Raw genomic sequence first — 26,727 nt, forward strand, 5'->3', positions numbered from 1 at the left:
TTGGATTTGCAGTAATGGCACTTTTAAAATGTGAAGTGAGGGTAGGCACATCTCAGAATGAACTCCTCGCCTCCTTCCTGCCTCCAGTTACCCTCATGAAATGATCCTGGTCTGACACTTCCCCTGGGATCAGGCAGTGAGCTTGACTGCTGAGAGTCTCAGCTACTTTGATAGGTGTGTCTTCTCTGCTGCTGGGAGGTGGGTCTTAATGACTCCACAGTCCACTCAGTGGCCACACCCACATGTGTCTATAAACAGCAGCCTAAGGTGGCAAGGGTTTCCAAGGGGAACTGGCCATCCAGGGTTCTGGTCTATAAAGTCAGTAGCTAAATGTATCAGGAAATGGCAGAGTTTCTTTGCTTGTGCAGATGTTAGTCTGGTTCCGTCTTACCATCTAGAAAGAAAATCAGTGGATGTGATCAACAGGGCATGTAACAATAGTGTTTTATGTTCTGGGTCTCCAGATAATGACATTTAGGTTTAAACATTAGCCAAAAAGTGCAGACATTGCTAATTCGCTCCTTTTTGATGTTCTGCCCTAGCCTTTAGGAAGGGAACAAAATGCTATCAAGCAGGTGAACCGGTCAGCTCTCCGAGGCAGGAAGCATTGAGGCGTCTTCAGCCTGGGGGTTTAGTCCTGGGGTTCCCAGCACTGCCAGGAATTCGAGGTTCACATGGTTCCCACCCTGGAGACTGAAAGGAGCCCTGAATATACCCTAAACAAAGGGTCTTTACGTCCTTGTTTATGTGGACGCCAATAAAAAGGTTGCTACAGGTCGGAAACCTGGTCATCAGCACAGTTCACGTGGATTTTGCAAAGGGCGTGAGCAGTGTCCGATGACTCCTCCATAACGGGCAACTCGAGACTGGTCTCTGAACCAAAATCCCCAGGTCAACAACTGCATTTTGTCTCCATAGGTTTTATTCCAAACGGGCCCATTCAGTCCAAAAGCTTACAGTCATCTGGCTTTTGAAATCCTTATCTGATTAGAATATTTGCAAAGGTAAGAAATGAGTGCATAAGTAATAGGTTTTTCATACATGTTTAAAAGGGCAGATAGAACCTTGATTGATTGAAGGGGAGAAAGCTGATGCGTTTTCAGTAATTGTCCAGTGTACGATGAGAATCGGAAATCTGCCATTCTTTTCACCTTTCACGGCCCAAACTCCAACCCATGCCCCTTCCTCTGTGGGAACATGTGCATGCTCTCTCAGCTCTCCCCTCAGCACACACTCTCCCGGGGGCCCTGGTTGGCCCTTGGACAGACAACATTCTGAGGCCCAGCTGACCTCCGCATGTGAAAACCCACTTAGGGACTATAGTCCCCCTTAAATAGAAACCAAGTGACAGAGGGTGTGACAGGAACTTTAAAACGATGCATATGCTCGAAGGTCATTTAGTGAGGTAGTGAGGCTGTGGATGACTGGGAAGGTGACTGGGTATGCAGAAGGGTGACGAGGCAGAGGTGTGTCCCTTCCCCGGCTGTGATTCACTATCTGTGAAGATTATGTTAATTCTGCGACCTTGTGGTGCCTTGGCTTTAGAAGCTCAGATTTGCATGAGCCCCTGGTGGCAGAAGCTGATGGACAACTAAGCTGAACTCACCCACAGTAATGGTTCCTCTGTAGCGCCCTGCGACACGCCCCCCCCACCCTCGTTTAACTTTGAGAGATTATCACTAACTGAATCAAAAAGCTGGTTCTTTGAAAAGACCAAGGAAATACCCAAGCTTGGTCCTAGAAAAACGATGTTTGCTATTTGCGACAGCATGGATGAACCCAGGGGCATTGTATAAGTGACGTAAGCCAGACAGGAGGACAGGTGCTGTGTGTGGAATCAAAAAATAGCCCATTTCAGCCTGGCCCGGCATGGCTCAGCAGTTGAGTGTCAGCCTAGGATCCAGGAGATGGAGGTTTGATTCCTGGTCAGGGTACGTCCCCAGGTTACAGGCTTGATCCCCAGTTGGAGGTGTGCAGGAGGCAGCTGATCAATGACTTTCTCTCATCGATGTTTCTCTCTCTCCCTCTCCTTTTCTCTCTCTGAAATCAATAAAGATATATATGTTTTAAAATAGTTAAAAAAATAGCTGATTTCATAAAGACAGAATGGTGGTTGCCAGGGGCTGGGGGATGAGTGAGGCAGGTCCAAGGGTGCTCATTTTCAGTCATGAGACGTTCTGAGCATCTAACATACAGTGTGGTGACTAGTAAGTGATGGCGGTAGATCATGAGCCTTCTCATCCCCCCAAAAGTTAACCAAACTGGTAACCAGTGATGTTGGCCTTGGTGATCACTGGTCATTGTGTATCAAATCATCATGTACACTCCAAATATACACAATTATATCTGTCAGTTACTCCTCAGTAGTTAAGTGATTGGGGAGGATTCAGCTCAGTGGCTTCCTGGGCCGGTGGGCACCTGCAGGGAAGGCTGTCCCGGGAAGGTGTCCTCCCGTTTCCCACCGTGGGAAAGGGAGGGACGCCTTGAGGCTTCTCTGTATTTCTCTTGAGGGCATTTGCCTGTGGAAAGTGGTTCCCCTGTTTGCTTATCAGAATTATCTGGAAGCTTCAAAGGCCACTGAACCCTGATCCATGGCTAGAGATCCTGACTTAATTGGTCTCAGATGTGCCTGGAAGTCAGAATTTGAAAGCCTCTCCAGGGGATCTCAACTGTGCAGCCAGGATTGAAAACTGTAGCCCTGGGCCAGTCTTTCAAATGTGGTAGCTGGTAGAATCACATGCCAGCTTTAAAAGCTGCCTGGACCCACCCCGGGGCATTATTAGAATTAAGCTGATTTAAATGGTGGGAAGTAACTTGGTCATTGGGATTTTCAAAGCCCCCAACAAAATCTAAAGTGAGGCTAAATTTGTGGATCTCTGGCCTAAGAGCAGCCTGTGTTTATAGGGGAGAATTAGATTAAGAACCTTGAAAGGACTGAGAACTCTCTTTCTGGCTTCTGTGTGCTGGTTCATCTAGAGATGCCATGATATTGGGGAACAGACATGGAGACAAGAGTAACCTTCAGGCCCTGTTTGCCTCTTTGGTGCCAGCGTTTCTGATCCCAAACCCCTGGAAACACATGACTCCCCTCAGGGGCCTCTCTCTTGCTTAAGGGCTGTGGGGTGTGGCTTTTGAAGCACAGAAGGGCTGGATTCCAGCTCCACAGCGGCTTCTGCAGGAATGGGTACAGTGCAAACGGCAGTGTGCATCGCAGTCTTTAAGGAAAGGGGTGTATTTGCCACTTACTTAGATTGAATTCTTTCACTTAGAACAGAAATAGTCCAACCGGCACATCCATCAAGGGCCTGAGCAAGGTGTGCTCCAGTTATGGCCCCCAAAGAGAAAAGGTAGGCCTGGCCACTCCAACTTGGTTTTGCTTGAACACATTTAAACAAATTATGTCCATCCCCAGACTCACAGCTGGCAGCCTTCCTTAGGCGCCTGCAGTAATTCTGCAATTTTCCAGAATTTGTGGAGGTGGGCGCTAGGTCCACACCACTAACGATGTGCTTGTGAGCCACACGCTCTTAACCCGTCCTACAATCATCTCTCTCCCAGGTGCATGGGAATTCTGGACATTAGCATTCTGTGTGTTTCCTCTTGAACTGGGCTCTAGCAACTGTCTACTGGACAAGTGGTAACCTTTGAACAGTTTGTGGGAACAGTTATACAATCTAATTTCTGACTGTTCCTGGCGTAACTGAACTTTAAAGGTGCTTACCTGATCAGAAAATCCTATATGTTGGTTTAGAAAAAGTGCCCACTTTTCAAGTTTTAGCCCAAAATTAGTTAGCAACATCTCCCAGACATTTTAAACATGAATCCCTGACCTCCTACCTGGTGATCTTCCAGACACTTTTTTCTCCTCTAATTGCTATGGTGTTTAAGGCCTTTTGTGCAAATTTCAAACAGGGAAATTTCGAAACAACCCTAGTTTCCCTCATTTTTCCTGTGTGTCCTGCAGGGCCTTTTGCCAGGGCTCCCACCAACCAGTCTTTAGAAAGATGATTTTAGACAAGCAGCAAACTGTCTCTTTGGACCAGATAAACAGTCCGTTTTCTTCTGCGATGCCTGATGTCTCCACATCAGCGTGAGCTCAGCTCATCCTTAACCCCGATCATCATTTATCTTGGATCAGATTAGTTTGCCCGTCACGCTCCACTCTGTGTCCCTCAGAGTCACCTCAACCATCCTGTGAACTGGAGGAGTATCTATCTGCTCAGACTTCTTCAGTTAATTTCCCATATTTTTGTTTCATTTTTTCCAGGTACATACAAGGAATTTTTTTTTTTAAGATTTTCTATTGATTTTTTAAATTTTTTAATTTTTTAATTTTTTTTATTTTTAGAGAGAGAGAGATGAAGGGAGAGGGAGGGAGAGAGAGAAACATCCTTGTGAGAGAGAGACATCAATGGCTGCCTCCTGCATGCCCTCTACCGGGGATCGAGCGGGCAACCTTCTGTGCATTGGACAGCAGCCAGCCAACTGAGCCACACTGGCCAGGGCCAGAATTCTTTCCCTCTGTGGGCCGGGAAGCCCTAGCTCAGTGTGTCTGATGAGCTGCCCAGTCTCCCTCTGTGAAGGGCGGCTCCTCGTCTGCCGAGACCAGGCCTGGGCCGGGGTGAGGTTGTGGCCATCAGCCCCCCGGGGAGTGAGACTGCATTCTTCTTGGCCAGCGCAGGAGAGCCCTGCGGACAGGCACTGGGCAGGCGCTTCTGCGTTCACCCGGACTTGGAGCGCTTGCATGGGCACGGGGACCACTCCCCAGGCCTTCGAGACTGACCCAGCAGGATGTGAGAGCAAGCGACCTTCCTGTCTGGGCCCAGGCGTGTTAAAGCTGGTGATTCACCTGCCTGTCCCCTCCCATGAGGGAAGCTGGAGGCGGCTGTGTGGGTGCAGAGAGCTGCCGTGTCCTGCAGGGCATTTTGAGTAAGAAATAAACCCGGGCTGTGTTGAGCCATTAAGATTTAGGGGTTGTTACCACAACACAGCCTATCCTGTCCTGTATAAAATAGAAATTTTGGACCTAAAACAATTGAGATGTAATTTCCAAACAGCAAAAGACTTTGATCTTCAATGTTTGAACTATTTGGACAACTATTTGGACAACTGCCTTTACTCAATGTAGCCCATACCCTTTTAAGACACAGAGCATGCCTGTCGCTCCTGACAGGTCTCGTATGCCCCTTTCCAGCAATACCCTCTCCTCCAGAAAAGTCACTAATTTGATTTCTATAACTGTAATTTTGCCAATTCTAGAACTTCACACAAATGCAATCGTGTAGCATGTACCTTTCTGGCATCTGGCCCCTCTCACCTGGTGCGCTGCGTTGCGGGTTCATCACTGTCGATAACCTGGACCTGTGGTTTTCCTTCTTGCCGAGTAACGGTCGTTCTATGAATTTGCGTAGTTCATCTGTTCCCCTTGGGATGGGCAATTCTAGTTGGGGGTCGTCGTGAACACAGTTCTATGGACACTTGCTTAAAAGGCTTCCTGTTGACATATATTTTCACTTCTCTTGGGTAAACACTTTCATCTGGAATTTTGGGGTCATAAGATATTTAAAAGGTCAAGAAACTCTCAAACTGTTTTAGAGATAATCGTCTCATGTATACTTCTGTCACACGTATGAGCGTTGGGTTTGCTCCACATCCTCTCCAGCAAGTTAGGGCTGTTAATCTTTTTCAGGGTGGGTGTGTAGTACTAGCTCACTGTTTTGAATTAAACTTGTTTTAATTCTAATTTCTCAATGACTAATTGTGCTGAGCATTTTTTCATGTGCTTATTGGCCATTTGTGACACATCTGTTCTCATTTCTTGCCTCATTTTCTTTTCTTTTTTTATTATTTTAAAAACATATATCTTTATTAATTTCAGAGAGAGGAAAGGAGAGGGAGAGAGAGAGATAGAAACATCAATGATGAGAGAGCCATTGGTCGGCTGCCTGCCCCGACTGGGGGTCGAGCCCGCAACCCGGGCATGTGCCCTGACCAGGAATCGAACCCCAATTGCCTGGATCCTAGGCCGATGCTCAACCACTGAGCCACGCCCAGCCAGGCTCTTGCCTCATTTTAAAACTGGGTCATTTGTTCTTTTATAATTGAGTTGTAGAATATATATATTAAGATAAATATGTTATGAATATTTCCCCAGTCTATAGCTTGTCTGTTTATTTCCTTAATAGTGTTTTGGATGAGAGCATAATATTTATTTTGATGGAGTCCATTTAATTAATTTTTAAAAAATATATCTTTATTGACTTCAGAGAGAGGAAGGGAGAGGGAGAGAGAGATAGAAACATCAACGATGAGAGTGTCATCATTGATTGGCTGCCTCCTGCACGCCCCCGACTGGGGATCAAGCAACCAGGGCATGTGCCCTGACCAGGAATCAAACCACAATCTCCTGGATCCTAGGTCCATGCTCAACTGCTGGGCCACGTCTGGCCAGGCTAATTAATTTTTTTTATGGTTTGTTCTTTTTGTGTGCTCTCTAGGAATCTTTGCCTACACCAAGGCATGGAGATATTAGTCTGTGTTTTCTCTTAGAAGCATTATGGGTTTTGTCTTAAGTCTAAGACTTTGCTGAATTGGTTTGTGTGTGATGGTGTAGGAGTGTTTGTTTTCTTCACATGGATACCTAGTTGGTTTAGCAAACTTGTTGGAGAAAAAGTCTTTTTCCCGTTGACTTTCTTTGGCATCCTTGTCAAAAATCATGTGATTTTATAGTATGGATCTGTTTTTGGACTCTCAGTTATGTTCCATCAATCTGTTTATTCCTTCATCAGAAACCCATTTCCTTAATTATGACAGCTTTGTAGTAAGTCTTGAAATCAAGCTGAGTGGGTCCTCTAACCTGTCCTTTTTAAAGATTGTTTCGGTGAGTCTTGGTCCTTTGCATTTCCAAGTAAAATTTAAAACCAGCCTTTTTTTTTTCCCTTTAGAAAAGTCTGCTGGAAGTTTATTTGGGATTGCATTGAATCTGTAGGTCAATTTTGGGATAGTTGACCTCTTAGTGATGCTGAGTTTTCCAGTCCATGAAGATGGTATGTCTTTCCATGTATTCAGGACTTTGCCCATGTCTGTCAGCAATGTTTGATAGGTTTCAGTATGGCAGTCTTGCCCAGATTTGCTAAATTTATGCTAAGTGCGTTATGTTTCCAATGTAATTTGAAATGTAATTTTTAAATTGGACTATTCAAAACTGTAATGTTGCACTGAACACTTAATAAATTTGGACTTCAGCATATGCGGTGCTCTCTCTACCTCTGTCACTCTATGTAATTATTCCATACTTCCCTATGCCCTTTCCTCACCTCTGTGTTTAATAAAATCCTGTTATTATACCAGGACTTTCCCTCTCTGGGACGACATTCCTAAGTATGAGGCCTGGTAGCTGTCCCCACTCTCCCTCCCTGCATTCATGCATCTTCCATTCAAGCCCTGATGAATTAGAGGAAAAAGCCAGACAGGGCCCCGGCTCTCAAGGCACTAACCTTGCAGGGGAGGAAGCACACAAGTAAATAAATACTAAGCAGAAAATACAGCGTCATCTGCAAGTTACAAATAACAGGAAAGGCATACTTGGCTGGGGGAGGAAGGGAGATCAAGGAAGTTGGCCTGGAGGATTCTGTGTTGTATTGCTGTCAGGGCCCTCTAGCACAGGTAAAACTATTAAGCATTATCTAAATTCCTTCTAGACGGCATGCTTCCCAATGGCGGGGACCACACCCCACTTTGCTTTGTTGTTCAACATGGTGGTCCTCAAAGTTTGCTGCACCTCAGAATCACTGGGATATGCTTTGAAAAGTTGCCATTCCCAGGCCCCACCTGCAGGGATTTGATTAGGTAGCTCTGTGGAAGGGCCCAGGACTCTGTTTCTACCAAGTACTATTGCTGACTCTACGGCAGGAGGTCTCCTGAAAATACTCGGTGGTGAGCAACAACCTTTCAGGCAAACACTTAGTATTGAGATGGTAGCATACTGAGGAATGGATGTGAACAGTCCAGGGGACACTTAGTCCTGAGAAGGGAGCATACTGAGGAATGGATGTGAACAGTCCAGGGGACACTTAGCCCTGGGAAGGGAGCATACTGAGGAATGGATGTGAACAGTCCAGGGGACACTTAGCCCTGGGAAGGGAGCATACTGAGGAATGGATGTGAACAGTCCAGGGGACACTTAGTCCTGAGAAGGGAGCATACTGAGGAATGACCTGAACAGTCCAGGGGACACTTAGTCCTGAGAAGGGAGCATACTGAGGAATGACCTGAACAGTCCAGGGGACACTTAGTCCTGAGAAGGGAGCATACTGAGGAATGACCTGAACAGTCCAGGGGACACTTAGTCCTGAGAAGGGAGCATACTGAGGAATGGATGTGAACAGTCCAGGGGACACTTAGTCCTGAGAAGGGAGCATACTGAGGAATGACCTGAACAGTCCAGGGGACACTTAGCCCTGAGAAGGGAGCATACTGAGGAATGACCTGAACAGCCCAGGGGACACTTAGTCCTGAGAAGGGAGCATACTGAGGAATGACCTGAACAGTCCAGAGGACACTTAGCCCTGAGAAGGGAGCATACTGAGGAATGACCTGAACAGCCCAGGGGACACTTAGTCCTGAGAAGGGAGCATACTGAGGAATGGGTGTGAACAGTCCAGGGGACACTTAGTCCTGGGAAGGGAGCATACTGAGGAATGGATGTGAACAGTCCAGGGGACACTTAGTCCTGAGAAGGGAGCATACTGAGGAATGACCTGAACAGTCCAGGGGACACTTAGTCCTGGGAAGGGAGCATACTGAGGAATGACCTGAACAGTCCAGAGGAATGCAAAAGACCAGGACCTTGGTAAGAACCTTGCAACACCTGTGAAGTCAGAATGTTCTAACTTCGTGTGGGAAACTTCTCTGATGAGGCCTCTGCTCTCTCTCTTTTTAAATATATTTTTTATTGATTTGAGAGAGAGAGGAAGAGAGAGAGAGAGAGAAGCATGGATAGGTGGCCTTCCGCCCATGCCCCAACCAGGGACCATCCCCACAACCCAGGCACGTCCCTGACGGGAACCTACCAGCAACCTTTTGTTGCGCAGGAAACGCTCAACCACTGAGCCGCCCGGCTGAGTGCCGCTCGCTCCACCTTTCTGACTTTTGCTGTCTTTCCTTTTGCTTAGAACCCGTCTGGCTGCTGTTTGATGTGAAATGACCTCACAAGTTCTGCTCTGCTTTTGCAAAATGCTGTCTTTTTCGGGCACCCCGTCTGGCCCGTTGCCTGCTGGGCTGCTCTCGTGGCTTCTCCTCTCCTTCTCCCCGGACTGAGGCCCCTGCTTTCGCTGCCTGTCGCTTTGCTCACTCACGAGGGGCTGTTACTTCTTGCTGCTCTTGTAGGTTTATAGTCACGTGTCCGTCTTCACACTCGCCGTGCTCCCGACTATCTCCAGCTGTTCCCTCAGGTGGGGGAGCCCACCCCTTGGGCTTCCTGGGTGGAAGGTAACCCACGCAGCCATATTTCACCCCCTACGAGGCTCTCTTCTGTAACCTTACGGAGACCAGTTTTGCGTTGTGCCCCGCACCCTGGCGTGCAGCATCGCGCCCTAGTTCGCCCAGACGCCGCCCATCGAGGGTCTGCAATCTCAATGATAATGGCTGCTTCAGAGCCAAGCGAGCTGCAGTTTAGTGATACCGCCACCGTTTAATCTCCCAAATGAGACAGGGAGAGGCCAGGTAGGACATTTTTCAAAAGCAAAAAGGTTTTAAACCTTGAATGTAGACTTTAAAAACTTGCATATATTTCAGGTAGCGGGTACTTGGCGGCTTCATAATGAAAGGTCTCCTCAATAAATATCCCAGAGGCTGCTGAAAAATCATCTTAGGGAAGGGGGTGCCACTCAGCCACGAGGAGTTCATCTTGGCACAAGGGAGGTCAGCAGGGGCGCCCCCCAATGGAGTCACTTATTTGTGTTTAGCTCACGTAATGCACTTTGGATTCAATCCTCTAGCAGGTTTTTCCTGGGGCATCCTGGAGAATGGATTGTGGTTATGTAAACAGATGGACCACTGGGCCTGCCCCACTCACACACGTTTCCCGACAGTCCCTTCCTGCCCCTCCCGCCTCCCCCAGCGTCCATCCATAGTTCTGGGCTGCAGCTGGAGGAGCCTTGATAAAGCCGAGCCTAGGACAGTCACTGCAAGATGCCCATCAGCGAGAATTGTTGACATGTGGATGGTTTAAATCAGTCTAGAATGCTGTCTCCCCTGGCCAGAGCTGTGGACCACTGAGCTTGTTTCGGGTGTATGGCTTTACAGGCCTTCCTGGAGTTTTTACTGAAATAGTAATGCGTCATGGTCAAGAGCATGGACCTAGGAGTTAGTCCCAGGAGGACCTCCTGGGGGCTCTGCACTTAACAGCTGTGGAATTTTGAACAAATGACCCCGGTTTCTCCACAGCTCAAGTTCCTTATCGGTAAAGTGGGAAGTATGATACTGTCCTTGAGCTTCCCCTCGTAGGGTTATTGGGGGAATTATGTGAGATGTGTGTGCAGTGTCCAACCTAGGACACTGAGAGTACATGCTCATTAAATGTTACTTCTGCTGCTGTTCTCGTTTTATAGTCGCTTGTCCATTAAGCATGTGTGAGTCCAGCACTGTGAGGTGATGTGGGCACACAGGAGATGGTCCTTGTCCTGAGGGGGCGCACCTGCTCCTGGGGAGGACACGCACACTGACCGCGTTCTGCGGCTTGCACTTCAACAAGGTGCATCTGGTGGCAGAGCCGCCAGCCGCCTCTCCTCGCCCTCAGTGGGCGTGTCCGTCTGCCCGCTGCCCGCGCCTTCCCGGAGGCCAGCAGTCTTATTTTTCTGGTTTGCTTCTCCCCACGTCCGCGGCCAGTGGGGGTTAAATGAACTGACAGCTATTTATTGAATTCAAAACCCAACTGGGCTTTTCCTCATCTTCCTGTGTTTCCGCCAGAGCCTGTCTTTGCCCCTGGAGCTGCAGGTAGCACTGGGCAAGTTCCCAAGGCACCTGCGTGAGGAGCTTTCACATCCTAGGTGGTCTCGAGCGGATGACTGTGCTGGATGGCATGGAAGGTCCCGGAGGGGGCTGTGCTGGATGGCATGGAAGGTCCCGGAGGGGGCTGTGCTGGATGGCATGGAAGGTCCCGGAGGGGGCTGTGCTGGTTGGCATGGAAGGTCCCGGAGGGGGCTGTGCTGGAGTGGACTCACTGCCCTTCTCTCAGCCAAGGTCAACGCTGTGGGCAAGTGGTCTCCCGGAGCGGGAGGCCTGGGGGGTAGCTCTCACCCAGGTGGGTAGTTACTTAGGTTTCTAGGAGCCTGGCTTGATTAGTTAGCTCCTGAAAGGATAGTCATTATTCCCAGAGAGGCTGTTAGGAAGAAGCTCTGTTATTTGGTCCTTGCAAGAAACGATTAACTGAAATTCACACTCTGCAAAAGAGTTAACCAAGAACCAAGAACGGTGACACTACGTTATGCAGTCATTTTGAGGAAAAGGTCTCCTAGATTGTGACTTAAAACTTTAAATTATTTTGGAGACTAGCTTTGGCTTTTAGATAGGCTATAATAAAAGCAAATTATTGTACATCTTAATAATTGGCTTCTTTGGGAAGGAGGTCTGATGTGCGGCTGATGACGGTGATGTGTCTCGTAAAGGCTGACAGTCTAGTTCTTTAAATGCCGCCAGAATCCATCAACGTGAACGTTACTGTGATGCATTCCAAAGGAATTAAGGGTGATTTACCAGTCACTGAGACACTTTGCTAATATTATACATACAGAAGGAAGTAGTAGAGGAGAGGAAAACCTTGAGCTGCTTCCAGCCGCCTGATTTATAAATAGACCCCATGCTCACACCTCCAGGTCAAGGGCATGCCCCTGGCTGAGATGAAGGTGGCATCAGAATTACCGATGGCCTTCTCCTGTGTCTACCTTGTCCTTTCCCTGGAGTTTGTGCAGGCCCACTGGGAGGCGATGGTGCTGCTCTTGGAGACAGTGGGTTCCTTGATTTCTCTTGTTTTATTATTTCTCTCCTCGCCGTGCCTCTCCTAAGAGACTATGGCAAAAGACGCACTGCGGTCTGTCTGCTGGGCCCGCTTACTGACCTCACAAACTAACCGGGCAGGTGAGGGAGAGAAGGGATTTGTCGATGAAAGGGCTTCTCTCCGAGGGGCACTGGAGGGGCTCGCCGAGTTGGCTCAGGGTGTTCCAGTCTTGGCCTAGAGACCAGATGCCACAACCTGACCATCTCAGAGTGCTCCGTCTGTCCTCACAGACTTAAAAAGTATTTTGAGTCACTGTTTTAAAAGCTACACTTTCTTTTGGGGGCCTTTCTTAGAAAACCAGAAATCTGACAAAAGTAGGCTCAGAATCTGACAGAGCAGGACGCTCAGTCCCCTTCGGACAGGACACAGGCCTCTCCCCATCCAGGCTGGTCCACTCAACATCTCACTTCCTTGGCCTTGAGTGTTGAGTCTGGGGCTTCCATCAGAGGTCGCTGACTCTAGAGTGTGGTAAAAATTCAAGGGAACTTGATCGTGGGAGGAGTCTGCTTCGCCCACAGGAAGAGTCTAGATTCCTGGTTGGACACAAAGTCCCTCTGATTTGGCCTCATGGTCCCCAGGTCCTGTCCTCGCCACACCCCTCCTCGCCCCCAAAGCCCCAGCTCTGTACTTCTCCAGCTGAGAAGTGTGGCCCCGTGGGAGTAGACCAGAAATAATCGAAAAGACCAAGCGAGCATGTACAAGGAAGGGCAACATACAGGAAACAGCACCCCCTCCTGCCCCACGCTGACTTTTTGCCACACTTTGGGCTCTTTGAGGGCAGGGACGGGGGACAGATAGCCACTGTGCTAGGTCCTTCCCTGTGTGTGAGGAGCCCCTCTGGGCAGTTTAGCTTTGTACCCTTCTCATCCTGTGAAGCTGATGCCCTGAGAACTGCCTCCTCCTTCCGCCAGTTAGTAAGCTCACTGAGGGTCGGGGGCAATGCCCTGTCTTCCTGAGAATAAACTGGGTTTCCCCCCACCTCACCTGCCTGCAACACACCCCATTGCACACCTGGCTCTGCCACCAGCTCAAGACTAGCCCTCTGCGAACGTCCCTTGGGATTTCTAGGAGGTTCGAGGGCGTGGCTCGGCCTTGCTCACACCTGAGGTCAGCAGCTGTCCTGAGCCGTCTGCCCTGTGCTTCCCTCGCACTGCAGCCTCTCAGCTGGATCCCCTCTGCCTGCCAGCCTGCTGCGCTGCTGAACTTGTCGCTGAGGCCCCTGGATGCCTGTGTCCACTGGCACCCAGCCTTCTAGAGCAGGCGGATTCACAGTCACTTTTGCCCCATCGTGGTGTCTTGACAGGCACCACGAGCAGTCGCCTGACAGTGGCTCATTCCTGAGAATCAGCCTCGCCCATCTCCCGGGTGCCCACACTGCACGGGAAAGTGCCAACTGTAGCCATTGTGTTTTATTTTGGAAACACAAATGTATCTGAAACAAATAGGGACACGTTTTGGATGTGTTCCTTGTGGGTAGTGAGCACACAGATATTTCTGCATATTTGGAATACTGTAATGCACATGATTTTGAAGTCAACGTGGCTGGCAAGGAAAGTTTCCAGGGTGGCAGTTGGAGAATTCAGTGGCTGGGCAGAGTCCCCTTCTTCTTTTTAAAGTAAGTCTGGAAGGAAATCCAGCCTTAGCGAGCCCACAGACAGGCTGTGCGGAGGGAGCAGACGCCGGTTCCTGGGATCTCTGCCGGGCTCAGCCCCACGTAGGGAGGGGTCCTCCTCCCTTGATGACAGCTGTGTGCAGGAGCCCAGGAGCACCCCGAGTGTGGCAGAGGAGTGCAAGGTGCTCCCATGGGATTGCTTTGGTCAACTCTGGGGGGCCATCTGCAGGAAGGGGAGAGCAGAGGTTTGAGAAACCTGAGCAGGGTCTTGGGTATTGGCTGGGAACGTCAACCCGGGGAAAAGACACTCTCCTTTCAGGAGGCTCTTTGCTTCTCCGTCTAAACAGAGTTTGACCCATTGTCTGACCAGTTTGCCACATGTGAGCATCCTAATCAGAACCCAGGCTAAATGAACTTTGGCCCAAACCTGGCCCTTTTCTTCAGTTGGGTCCCAGCACCAGCCCTGGTTTGGGGTGAGAACAGAGCTGGAGAGAGTGGACTCCCCGCGCCCGAGCAGGGACTTCAGCCCCGAGCATGAGCTGCGGAGCTGCCTCTGGAGCCTGCTCTGGGCAGGTAGGCCAGGCGCGGTCCCTGTTCCTGCGCCCGGGGAGGCCAAGGGCTCCAGGCCATGCAGCTGTGAACACGCTGCGGGGACCCTGCAGGCAGGCCTAGCCCCGAATAGAGCCCCCACCTGCCACCTGCCCAGCGGAGGTGGAGGGGTGTAAACAAATCGCACCACCAGTTCCCCTGGTGGAGACTCCCCTCTGCTCCCTGGGGCTCCCGCACTTCCCAGGCTTCTCTTCTTGGCTCTTTCTTGTTTGTTGTCAGGAGCTGGTCATTCAGCTCGGCTGTCTCGCTGTCTCGCAGGAGGAATGGCTCCTGGATCCGCGCGCATGCATGAGTTTGCTCCTGGGAGGGGCGGCCAGCGTCCCCCCAGCCATCGCGGGTTTGGAGCTCTCTATTCAGCCGCTTTTGGAAATGATTTTCTGGGTATCGTCTGGTGTTAATTTTAACTACAGTGGTACCTCAAATTTCTAATGTGATCCGTCCTGGAAGACCGTTCAAGTTCTGAAATGTTCGAAAATTGAGGGACCCACAGTCAATAGCTAAGCCTCGGGATCTTGCCCTCAGCAGAAGCCGTGTGGCATGTTCGACATCCGAGGCGTGTTCGAAAACCAAAGCATTGGCTTCCTGGTTTATGGCGTTGGTAACCCGAAATGTTCGCCAACGAAGACGTTCGAAAACCGAGGTGCCACTTTATAAAAATTTGTTATGAATAGGAAAACTGTCAGGACAGTAGAGGTTCTGGGATTCTGGTTTGTTTCTTAAGGAAAAGATCTGACTAAGCAAGGAGGTAAATCGCAACCAAGCCAGATGGGGGTGTGGGGTGGGGATGGGGAGCAGATGGAGCGGGCGGGGGCTCTGCTTTCTACTGACTCCCAGATGGTGTCTGGGGTGCACCTGCTGCGGGGCAGATTGCACAAGCAGGGAACTGACAATCATCTACATGTCATATTAGTTGGCTTTGAATTAAACACCGATGGCTTTTAGGTTTCTGATATTGAGAGTGGTCCCAGATCTTTCCTTCCTATTATTTTTGTGTGAATTTATGATTATGGTAAAATGTCTTTGGACTATTCCTTGAAAGCAATTATTTTATTGTTTTGCATATTAAAATGGAATTTCAGATATCTCAGTCTTCAGACTCCATTAAGTCCCCATTTTAATGTTAAATTAATGTTACCTTAATTTTCAAATACCACAGAAGAGCCCCAAGCCTGCGGTGGCTTCGCTGGTGATAAACTCATTCCAAAGCTACTCATCTTCTCTTAGAAGTTCTTCTGCATTCAAACGCTTTTGCTGCTAGGGAAACAGAACCACGGTTTTCTCATGGGCAGGGCATGTGGCTCTCACGCACCCCCCTTTGTTTCCTCGGCCTGATGATGGCCCCCATAGTCCAGGTTCTGCTAAAATGTCCGTCCTTGTGGGAGGTGTGCACGAGGCCTCAGAGGCAAGGGTCGCTGGCAGGTGGTGAGGGCGCCCCTGCCCCTCGGGGACACCTGCCTGCCCTTGGCTCCCACCTCCTCAGACTCTGCAAGTCAGATCTCTGTTTCGGGAGATGGAGGAGGGACGCCACTCTCTTCCCAAAGGCTTAACTATGACGGGAAGTGTGACCAACTGGACCAGGGTGTGCTGGACAGGTAAAGATGGGGAGTGGTTGGTGGTCATTTGGCACCCAGAGTGACCAGCAGCAGTAGCTTTGCTGGTTCCCGGGGCTGCTGAATTTCCATGAGGTGCCAGATTTGAACTTTTATATGCAGCTCCCTGTGTTGGAAATACTGGCCACCCAATATTTTATAAACTGGGCGAAGCCCTGGGCAGCCTCCTTTCCCTCCCTTTGTCCTGCCTCTGCTGCCCCTCCTGCGAGGGCGCAGGGGGCACCCCTGTCCTGGCTCCTGCATAACCCGGCCCCCTCGCCTGCTGGGTGACGTTGGCAGCCACTTGGCTCCGTGTCTAAGTTTGTTCTCTGAGAACATGTCAGCCCTCCAAGCAATCGGGGGATAATTGTCACGATCACGCGCCACCTTCGGGACCGGGGTGGAAATTAATGAAGTGCGTCTCCTGCGCTCACAGGTGCCTTCGGCATAAGCTGCTACTTTCTCACATGCTATTCAGGCCCTGCCAGGTGGGAATTCGAGAACCGCATGGCAGTGTGTCTCAGAGGTGGCAGGATCACCTTGGGGGCTGGGGAAGGTTTCTTGTTGAGATGCAGGTTCTGGGGCTCTTCCCCACAAAATCCCACAAATCCGACCCCGAGGGGTGGGGCTTGGGGTCTTGTGTTTTACAAGCGCGGCCCCACACCCAGGCGGTGCTGGTGCTCATTAAAGCTTGAGGAAGATGCCCCAGTCGCCAGAGGAAAGCAGGGGGTGGTGGCTGTTAAAACCCAGCTTTGGGGTCCCAGGAATCGCCTAACTCAGTTTGGCTGAGCGGTGAAATGGCCTATTAAGGTTTGGAATTTCCTAACACAGATGAAGCGATGAGCCTGGAGGTGTTGGATGGTGAGTGGAGGCGGCAGAGCAGCTGGGGAGACCTAGAGGGCTGGGTTCAAACCAGAGGTGAGGCACTTAGTTCACCTCTCTGAGCCTCAGTTTCCCCAATATAGCACAGGGACAAAGGCTAGGGGTACAGCTGTCCACAGTAGCCTCATGGAATTGGGGGGCCCACCATGAAGGAGGGAGAAGGAACCGTGGGCTTGCGGCTTGCCACCTGGACCCGCCTGGAGTCAACACATAAGAAGCACGTGTGTTTTGAGAGAGTCCTGTTGCCAGCCGAGTGAGACACGGAACAGCCCTTGCACCTCCTGGGTCGGGACGCGGGCTCACTCGGGGCTGCTCTCCAGGCCAAGCGTGTCCTCTGTTGCTCTCTCTGGTGGGGCCAAAGATGGTGGCACAGAAAGGGGCCCCATGACACAGACCTCGGGGCCACAAGAACGGGGCCAGGGTTCAGGAGCCTCCTGAGGAGGGGCCTCCACGCCCCTGTCCCTCCCCAGTGGGGTGTGCGCCCCGCGGTGTGCTCTCCCTGTCCCAGCCCGCACGCTGGGTGTTGGGTTGAGAGAGACCGCTTCCCCCTCAGAGGCGTCGGATGCTGTGAGGATCGGCCACCTCCCGGGGAAGGGTGTGTGTTCTGCAGCCTGCTCCTCTGTGACACGAGGACACGCCTAGATCAGAGGACTAGATTATTGTTCACAGGTATTTGCTGCCCCTTTTGGGGGGGTGGGGGTGAATTCTTCCCCATCCCGGCTGTCAGTCTTTGGCTGTGAAATGCGAGTGAATGAGCCAGGTGTTTCGGAGGGAAGCTTTAAGCACCGGCCCGTGTGCCATGCCTCCCTCCCCACCGCCGGGACCGCTGGCGGGCCCCAGGCAGTGCCCATCCCGAAGCCAAGCAGGCACAGGCCTCAGACCACAGCCCCTCCCGGACCCCCTGGAGCCCAGGCACGGGGCTCAGCTGCTCTAGGCAGGTTGGCAGTGCTCCTGCCAAGGGCCAGACAGGACCTGTTTCCGGGTCGGCAGGCTATGTGGTGTCTGTCACAGCCACTCAGCACGGCGCCCGGATCGGGGCAGTAACATGTGCCAGCTGGACTTTATTTACAAACCGACAGTGTGGGCAGGGCCCTGGCCGCAGGCGGCCCATCCTGCTCTGGACCAGTGAGATGTGGGGTCCTTTGTCTCCCCTAACCCCCTGGGTGGCAAACTTTCACTCGCATTAGGGACACCTGGGGGCTTGTCAGACCCCAGATTGCTGCCCCCGACGTTTCAGGACAGGCCTGGTGGGGCCAGGGGACATGTATGTAGCATCAGGGAATACTGCTCAGCCACAAAAAGATGAAACGTTGCCTTTGGCGACAGCACAGATGGCCCTGTCCTTGACGGCGGTGCTGGGGCCTGCCGCAGGGTGTGTGCTCGATGAAAGGGGCTGTCATGACCCTGAGGACAGGCTAACACTCTGTAAGCCCCGGGTCCGAGTTAGGTGTGGGTGTGAGCCCCCGCCCAGGTACACATGCCCCTGCAAACATGCGTAGGTGCACACAGCACGCTTCCTCTGCGGCCCTGGTGCGGGTGGCAAATGGAAGGGGAGCCATTTGCTTCACTGGTGAGGCCACAGTCAGCAAAGACCCTGCCCCAGGGCGTATCAAAGTGTATATTATCGGGGTGCATTTACAATGGGAATTCTGAGCCCACCTGGCTTCCAGCTGGGAGAATGGCGGTTCCCCAGAGCAGGTGGGCCCTCCCTGTCTCAGGTTTCAACCACTGTAACCTGGTTCAGACTCACCTTCTGGGGACCTTGCCAGCCCTTTACACCTGCTAATTTCTCCCAGCACACCTGACGTGGACACTGCGATCACCCTCTCTATAGATGAGAAACTGAGCGCTAGGGGGCTTGACTAGCTTGCCAAGGACCACAGCCTGCAGAGCTTTGGGGAACTGCATCCTTCTGGCTGGCTCTGTCACTGGCAGAGCTTTGTGGGCCTTCCCACCCTCTGCCCCTGTGACGAGGGCTCCTGCCCCGGAGCCTTGTCAGTGTTTGCTGACAGGATGGAGGAAGGTCTTGCTAAAGAAATGAGTGGATGTTAATCCACCTGCAGCCTCCGTGGGTTGTGCCCAGGCCTCCTGCGAAGGGGCCTGGGTCTCCTTTCCACACAGGTAGAGGAATGAGCAGACTGCGATCGTGGTGGGGGCTTCTCTCAAGTCCCTCCAGCTCCTGGTGACTGTCCCCCACCCCATGCCAGCGGCTCGGTTTGGCCCCCGGGGTTAATATTTTCTTTGCCTCAGTGGGTAACTCCATGTCTCAGGGCACTGCCCTCCCCTCCCCTCCCCAAGACCAGGCGTGCTGACCGCACAGGAAGTGACAGCTCCTCAAGCGGGTCTCATTGACACGCAGTGAGCGGGGACAGCTTCTCCTGCGGCTTGCTGTTGAGGCTGCCTGTCTGTGGGGCGGCTCCTGCCAGCGAGCTTTACATCACTGTCAGCCACACCGCCGGCTCCCTCATTGAGCTGCAGGTCCTTGTGGGTAACTCCCTTTCGCAGCGACGTCGGAAGTGCAGGCTGCAAATTGGCAAATGAGAGTCTGGTTCCAAATGGCTCAGTGGCATTTGCAAACCCCAGGGCTTCCAACCCGTGTTTGCTTTGGACGGATGGGAGCCGGGAAAGCTTTGGAAAAGCCATCTGCTCGGCTCCGGGTGGCTTATGTTTCTCATCTGGTCTGAAATGTGGACTTGGGAGGGGGAGTGAGGGTGGCGCCGGAGCCCAGCTCCTCCCACCTCCTGGCTCCCCTGGGGCCCCCCAGTCGGAACCTGTGCCTATGGGGTCGAGAGCTGGCATTTTCTCTGCTGTCTGTCCCTTCCTCTCTCCATGCCTCTTCAGCCCATGCCCCTCACCCAGCACCGTGGTCCCCGCTTGGCCGGCTCTCTCCTATTTTCCCTTCTCCAGTGCACCCTACCCACCAAATTTTCCAGAAGTCACTCCTCTGCTCCAAGCCTTCCGGCTTCCCTGTGAGACCTGATACTCAAGGTCCCCGATCTGCTTCACTGTAAGCTTCCTGCCGTCTCCTCCTGTCTCCCGGGGCACCCGAAGCAGACACAGCCGGTGCCCCGTGCACATGCCCTCGGCTTACCCCTCCGCACCCTGGACTCACTGCTCCCTGTCCTGTGCTCCCCGCCAAGGGCCCGCTCTGGTCCCTGGAGCCCGTAGGCTGTCCACACCCAGCACCAGAGAATCGACACCCCTGTCTCCTGCCCAGAAGATCATTAGACCCTCAGCCCAGCTGCGAGACTCCAACAGGCCCTCCGCACCCACCCCTTCTGGGCCGCACGGCACCCCTGCGCCCCGCCCGCCAGGCCTGCCGCCGAGTCCTGAGGGAGGTCCCAGGGTGACACGCCGAGCATGCGGCGACCGGCTGGAGGCACTCCAGAAACGCTCGTGCACGGTGGCTGGAAGGTGCTGTCGAAGGTTAATAAACTCGAATGCTCAGGGGCAGGCAACTTGAGATTAATTTTAGAATCAACCTGGGCTCAGACAAAAAGTTACTTTTATTTCCACACTCTTGGCATTCTTTCCGGAAGTTTACAAGTCTCTTTTCTGCCTTTAGAAATCTAATTTAAGAAATAAAACTTACCCCCTGAGTCTGTTTGGAAGGAGGGAGACCCCGTCCCAGGGCCTCCAGGCCCCCATCCTGCAGAGGGGCTATTCCTGGACGGCGGAGGTCTGCGGTCCACCCTTCGAGTCCAGGGAGGGGTTTGCGGGCGGGTCCCTGGAGTGGGGAGCGGAGCAGGCTGTGGTGGCCGAGGACGGTGCCAGGAGGGACTCCGCCCTGACCTGCGGGACCTTCCCCTGACCTCCAGCGCCAGCCCGGCCGCTGCGGCTCCTGCCCTGCAGTGAGGCTGGGCCCTGCTTACCAAGCCCACCGGCACTCCTGAGGACGGGCATGCGGGACCTGCTTGCGGTGCCGCATCCCTGAGGGATTTAGGGCTCTGTCACAGATCATTAGGTGCTCCCCACAGGGGGCTCCCTCACGGCACCTGGCAGGTCCCCACACCCAGGCTCTGTGAAGGTTCCTCCTCTTGCCTTCAAAATACCGCTTCTTCTCCCATTAAATTCCATCTCCGTGGTGGAGCTTTAGGACCGGTTTCCCCCAGTCCCCTCACCGCCTATCAGCTCCAAAGTAAGCTGCCCTGGAGCCCCTGTGGGCGCAGAGGCCCCGAGGATCACACGGACAGAACACGGGTGTGGGGTGTGGTGGGTGTGTCTGTGGTGTGTGTCTGTGATGTGTGTGTGTGGTATGGGTGTGCGGGGCGTGTGTGTGTAGGGTGCGTGTGGTGTGTGTATGGGTGTGTGATATGGGTGTGTGATATGGGTGTGTGTCTGGTGTGTGTGTGATATGGGTGTGTGGTGTGTGTGTCTCAGCCACAGGATGGCTGGTTGGCCAGTGGGTGGACTTGGGTGTGTAGCTGGAATGTCCTGGCCAGCAGGAAGGGGGAGGACGGGGCGGGGAGGGGGCGGATGGTCCCTGGTCCCCACACTCCACGTTCCCCCCCCCCCCCCGGGGTGCCCTCCCTCACACCCCTGCTCCAGGCCTGATTCTGCTATTTAGGAGCCCTCTGTGGGGGTGGCCGGGAGGTGGGAAGGGGTGTCGGGAATCTCTGTCCTCGGCTCCGGGAGGGTCCCTGGACTGAGGCTCAGGACTAAGTCCCTGCCTGCTCCCTGCCCTGGCTCCTTATGAGGTGGTGACGCCTGGTTGGGAGCCAGCAAGGGCTCCGGGAAGCCTCCAGAAGCTGGGCTGTGCCTGGCCGGCCAGCGCCCTGGGCCTGTGTGCATGAGCATTGCCCCGCGCCCCTGACCCCTGTGGGCGAGCATCGCCCCGGCCCCCTGGCCCATGTGCGTGAGCATCGGCGCCAGCCCCTCCTTAGCGAAACCCGGTGGGGCAGTGACTTCGACTGTCACCCGCACCGGCTCACGCCGGTCTCCACGGCCAATCAGCACGAGGAAAACGCCTTATTCGGGGCAATCCCAGTTAGACCAGACAAGATTTCCACAAGTCCCACTGGCCCCGCTGACAGAGGAAGGGGACGTGACTGGAACTGGCGAGGACAGAGTCAGTCCCCAGGCCGGGGCACAGAGGCGTGATGACACCGGCCGGGGGCACAGCTGCTCCGAGGACCAGTCCCGCTTTGTTCTCCGTGGTCAGGGCCCCTCGGGACCTGTTCGCAGAGCCTGCAGATGGTGGACTGGGCGAGCGCTCCCCCTCACCAACCTCATGCCCTCAGGGCTGGGGCTGGACGGGGTGGGGGGTGTCCTTGGCCACAGAGGGTCAGAGGAGCCTGGAAAATGCTTCTGAGGGCTCTGAGGTTTCCCGTGGTTTGGTTTTGTCTTGTTTCTTTGGAGGGAGCTCCCTGTGGCTCCCAGCTTTTCTCAGCGAGACTGTGTGAAGGCAGGTCCCACCCGTCCTTCCCTCCTCTGCTTTATCGCCCAGCAGTTAAAAAAGTGAAGAAAGTTGGCCAGTGACAGTGACACAAAGCTGGCAGTCAGTTCTAGCTGTCCCAGAGGTCTTGGAGCCCTTCACCAGGCGACTTCTCCGCGGTGCCCAGGCCACCTGGGGTGCAGTTCCCCTCGGTGCTGCGGGCGGGGCCCAGGGGCGCTGGCCTGGCGGCCAAGCTCTGGCCCTGCCCTCCTGGGGGCAGGGGCGACAGAGCCTTTAGAGGAGGGTAATTAGATGGGTTGTGCTTCACCCATTTCCCAATCAATGCAACAACTTGAGAACTAATTTATGAAAATCAAGTATGGTGACAAATTGCTGCATTAAACCCTGCTTATCTCTATGGATTAGGCCCTAGTGTTGGGGGTCGGTTGGCAGCTTGGGGAGCCCACAGGACTAAAGCTGGGGACTCCCCTCTTTCCCCAAGGAGCTCTGGGAGCCACGACGGGGAGGAAGGCTGGGAAATCGGAGGCTGCTCTGGGCATTTCTTCCTTCCCCGTTGTTCCACTGCCTCGTTTCCTCCATCCTGATGACAGAACGTGGGCTCTGTGGTCTCCTAAGCCCACCCCTCCCTGAAAATGAGATTTGAGAATGTCTCATATCTGAGCTAAGTTCTGAGCGAGCCAGTTCTTTGAAGCAGGGCCACTCTCAAGTGGGCCTGACCCAAGTGACCAGTGGCTTCCACCAGTCTGCATTTCCTCCTGGGCAGAACAGGGCGCCCCAGCAGATGCGTTCCTGCCCTCTGGATGATAACAGCCTCCCTCCAAAAAATAAGACAAAAACCAGACACGGGTAACCCGGAGCCCTTGGAGAGGCCCTCACCGAGGGGTGGGGGGGGGGATGCCTGTCCCGCTGCATCTCGTCTGCGTAGGCCCGGGACTGTGAGAGAACTGGGAGTCGGGTCAGCACCAGAGGCTCCGGGTTAGGACGTGGTGCAGGTGCCTCTTGGCATTTCCAATCCAGCCTGTTCTCTCTAGCTTCGGGGTGGCCAGGACCACGCGGGGTTTGAATAGTGCCGGTTCTTTGTCAGGACGTGGTGACGTCTTCCCGAGACACATCCACAGCTATGTGCACTTCACTCCCAACGAAGGGCAGGCGGGAGGCGTGAGCTCAGGCACAGCCTGCGCTACAGAACTGACACACTTTTGGTGGGGTGTCCATTAGAGAAATGGAGGAGGCAGCCAGTTCTCAGCGGTGGGCCCTGGGACCCCTGGATAGGCAGAGGAGCCAGTGCGTCACTTCTAACCTGGAAACAAGGCTTTGACCTGGGCAGGGTCCATTTAAAGGCTGTGACCGGGTCACTGCAGCCGCCAGTCTCTTCCCAGGCTCCCTTCAACCAATTGCGCATTCCTGAGTTCAGACCCATTGCCTGGCGGGCAGGTGTGTGGGGCAGGCATGTGGCTGTGGAGTGCTGTGCTGGGTCAGACAGAGGCAGCTCAGTGACTGCAGGAAAGGGGCAGGACCTGGCCTTTACTCACCACCCCACTTCAGAGAAATGGGAGCTTACGTACCCTGAGAAGGGTGACATTCCTGAGGTCACCAGGGTCTGTAGAGATGGTAAGGACTCTGCTCCAGGTGGGGTTGCCTCAGCTGCAAAGACCATCATGGGTGGAGGGGCTGCAGGACTCTGGGAGACTTGTTCCAGAGAAACCAGCAGGCGGGTGGATGCTCTGAGCAGGAACTGGGAGGTGGGGGGTCTGGGTGTGGTAGGAAAGTGTCTCGGGTTTGGAGAGTGGGAGACAGGCTGCTAAGGTCCCAGAACTCAGGTCCTGCCCAGTCTTCAGAGGTCCCGCTCACCTGATTGAGCTTTGCTGGCACTACTGGTGGCCCCTGGTCCAGACGGCCAGGGCACTGCTGAGAACGGGCTCTGGAAAAGAGAGCCCAGTGGGGGCAAACAGCCTGGACTGGGGGAGACAGGTGGGAATGCAGGCTGGAGGGCCCATTACAAGCTCAGTGTGGAGTCATGAGGACAAAGGCTGAGGTCAGAGGACCTGGGGGCCTTGGAGTGAGAGAACAGTTGGGTGGATAAGAAGAGAACTGGGGGGTTCAAGGCTGGCTGCTTCCAGGACAGAGACTGAGGACAGGCTCCTTGGTGTGGCTGAGCTCACACAGCAAGAGTTCTAGCCTCCAGGGGGCATAAAACCGTGGACGGTCCCTGGCCAGCCTGCGGTTTTGCCGGCAGGATGCACATCTAAGGAGCAGTGGGGCCTGGAAAGGAAACCCTTTGCCTGCTGGAGGAGAGGACACTGCAGCTGAGGACAGGGACTGGGACCTGGACCCACAGACTAAGGTGGGGAGGTGGCATTTGGACAGAGGGAACCCCGAGGAGCAAATGTCCCGAGGTTGCTCTCAGGGCACAGCCATGCTTTCTGGTGTCCCGTGTGCTGCGGTTGTTTTTTCTAGAGAACGAGGGAAGCGAAACCAGCCCTCTGGTGCCCAGTGCTGGACCAGGGCTCTCCCTCAGACCCAGGGGCTCCTGGCTATGAACTTCTCATGTGCAACCCAGGTCAAGCAGGGACATGTTCTGACCCAAGGGGGTGGCCGAGAGAACAGGTGCATGGAGGGGCTCCATGCCGTCGGTTTCTGTCATCACCAGTATTGTTATCCACACTCTCCAAAAGACAGAGCAGAAGTGTTCTGTGCACGAAAGTCCTTAAGTGTGCAGGGAGCTCACAGGAGCCATGACAAGGAGCCCTGAAGGCTCGCGGCAGAGGGTCACAGTGTTTGACAGACTCAGCTTTCCTCTAATTGTTTCCGACTCCCGGAGGGAGCATGTGGCTCGCTGCCTCCAGTCAAGCGTGGGGGTGTGAGCGCTGCTGTCCTCGGAGTGTGGGCAGAAAGGTCAGCGGCTGGGTCAGACAGTTCAGGAGCTCTCCGGGTTCCCGTGCGGATGAGGGGGGGATGTAACATCACAACACGCTGCGCAGCACAGGCTCTGGAGCCGGGCGCCCCGCGTCAAAGAGCCAGCTCCACCAAGATCAACATCCGACCCAGCTGTGTGGCCTTGGACGGCTGTGGCACCTTCCTGAGCTTCGGTTTCCCTCATGTGCAAAATGGGGTCCTGTGTGGACTAAAGAAGATAGTGAAGCAGTTGGCAGGTAAAGCCTGCCAGTTGCATGTCAGCTGCTGCATATAAATGTCCAGGCCTTGTGCTGCACACCTGAACTAACGTAACAGTGTATGCCACTGTGCTTTAGCAAAAAAGAAAAAACCAAAACAAGGCGTCCAGGTCTAACCCGAGACCCTTTCCCAAACTGTAGGGCCCTGGGCAGAAGGAATCAACTCTCCCCTCTCTCTCAATCATGAAGAAAGCTTTTCTGTGTTTCAGATGGTTTGACAGTGGAAGAGATGGGAAGGTGTGATGAGCCCTTCATCACAGGAAGTAATCAAGCACGGGGGAGGGGGGGGCACTTGTCAAGAGCATTGCATTCCAGCATGAGCGCCCCCTGCTGTGGGGGAGCGGGGCCGGTGCAGGAGGAGGCTACCTTGCAGACAGCTCCAGCCAGGGGAGCCCAGGATACTGGGAGCAGAACAGCGCCGTTTCAAGGACTCATGGACCATGATGCTGAGCAGGAGAAGTTTGTATTTTTGAGTAGTTATGTGTTGTGCACCTCACATAGATTGGTGTTTATCCTCAGAACAGCCCTACAAGGTAGACGCCCACGTTTGCAGGTAAGGAAACGGAAACTCTGAGAGTAAGGACTTCTATTCTGGACCCTGCCCCCACCCCCATTCTCTGCTCTGCGCCCCTGGAAGCCGGCTCCTTGGCCTGTGGGCGTCGCTGTCCGTCAGGGACAAGCACAGGAAGGGAGGGAGGCCAGGCACCTCCTGTTTCCTCTGCACTTCACCCTGCCCCTCGCCGTGGTCAGCCCCTGCTTCCCACCTTGCCGGGCCCCAGAAACTCTGTCTTCCCCCTAGTCCTTTCAAGCCTATGGTAGATCATGTTTCCCTGGGGTTGCCAGGCCCAGCTGTCTCCTCCAAGGAGGTGACAGTCACCTGTGAACTCCCTTAACCCGTCTAAGTCTCTCATCCGGTGCACAGTCAGGCACTGAAGTCTGGTCACTTGCACCATGGGGTTGCCTGGTCTGAGTGACAGATCCCTAAAGGAAATGACAGGCAACATGTCCCAGGTTGGTTAAGTAAATCTGACCATGGTTGAGCGAAGCCCCTGGGGAGGGAAGGACAGGAGGTGGCCTCAGACCAGAGGGCTGGGACCCTGCTTCTTGTCCTGGGCCTGGTGGCGGGTCACAGAGTGGCCTTGGGCTCCTCCGCACCTGGGCCCTCAGCAAGGCCATTTGAGGGACTGCTTTCCCAGGACTTCCAAGGAGTGCCTACGAAGGAAACGGCTTTGAGAAGCACAACGCAGAACGGGCATATCAGGCTTCATGGTCGTGGGCTGTGGGGGCTGCGGGCTGTGGGGTCAGCTCTCGTCCTGTCCGTTTCAGCCCTGGGCTTGGGAAAGGCGGAGAAAATGGGGGGCTTTCGCCGCCTGCTTGCCAGCTGCCCGCGTCTCTGCCGCCCGGGTTTGGGG

The sequence above is a fragment of the Miniopterus natalensis genome, chromosome 18, assembly GCF_054644295.1.
Source record: "Miniopterus natalensis isolate mMinNat1 chromosome 18, mMinNat1.hap1, whole genome shotgun sequence".
In the NCBI taxonomy this organism is placed as follows: domain Eukaryota; kingdom Metazoa; phylum Chordata; class Mammalia; order Chiroptera; family Miniopteridae; genus Miniopterus; species Miniopterus natalensis.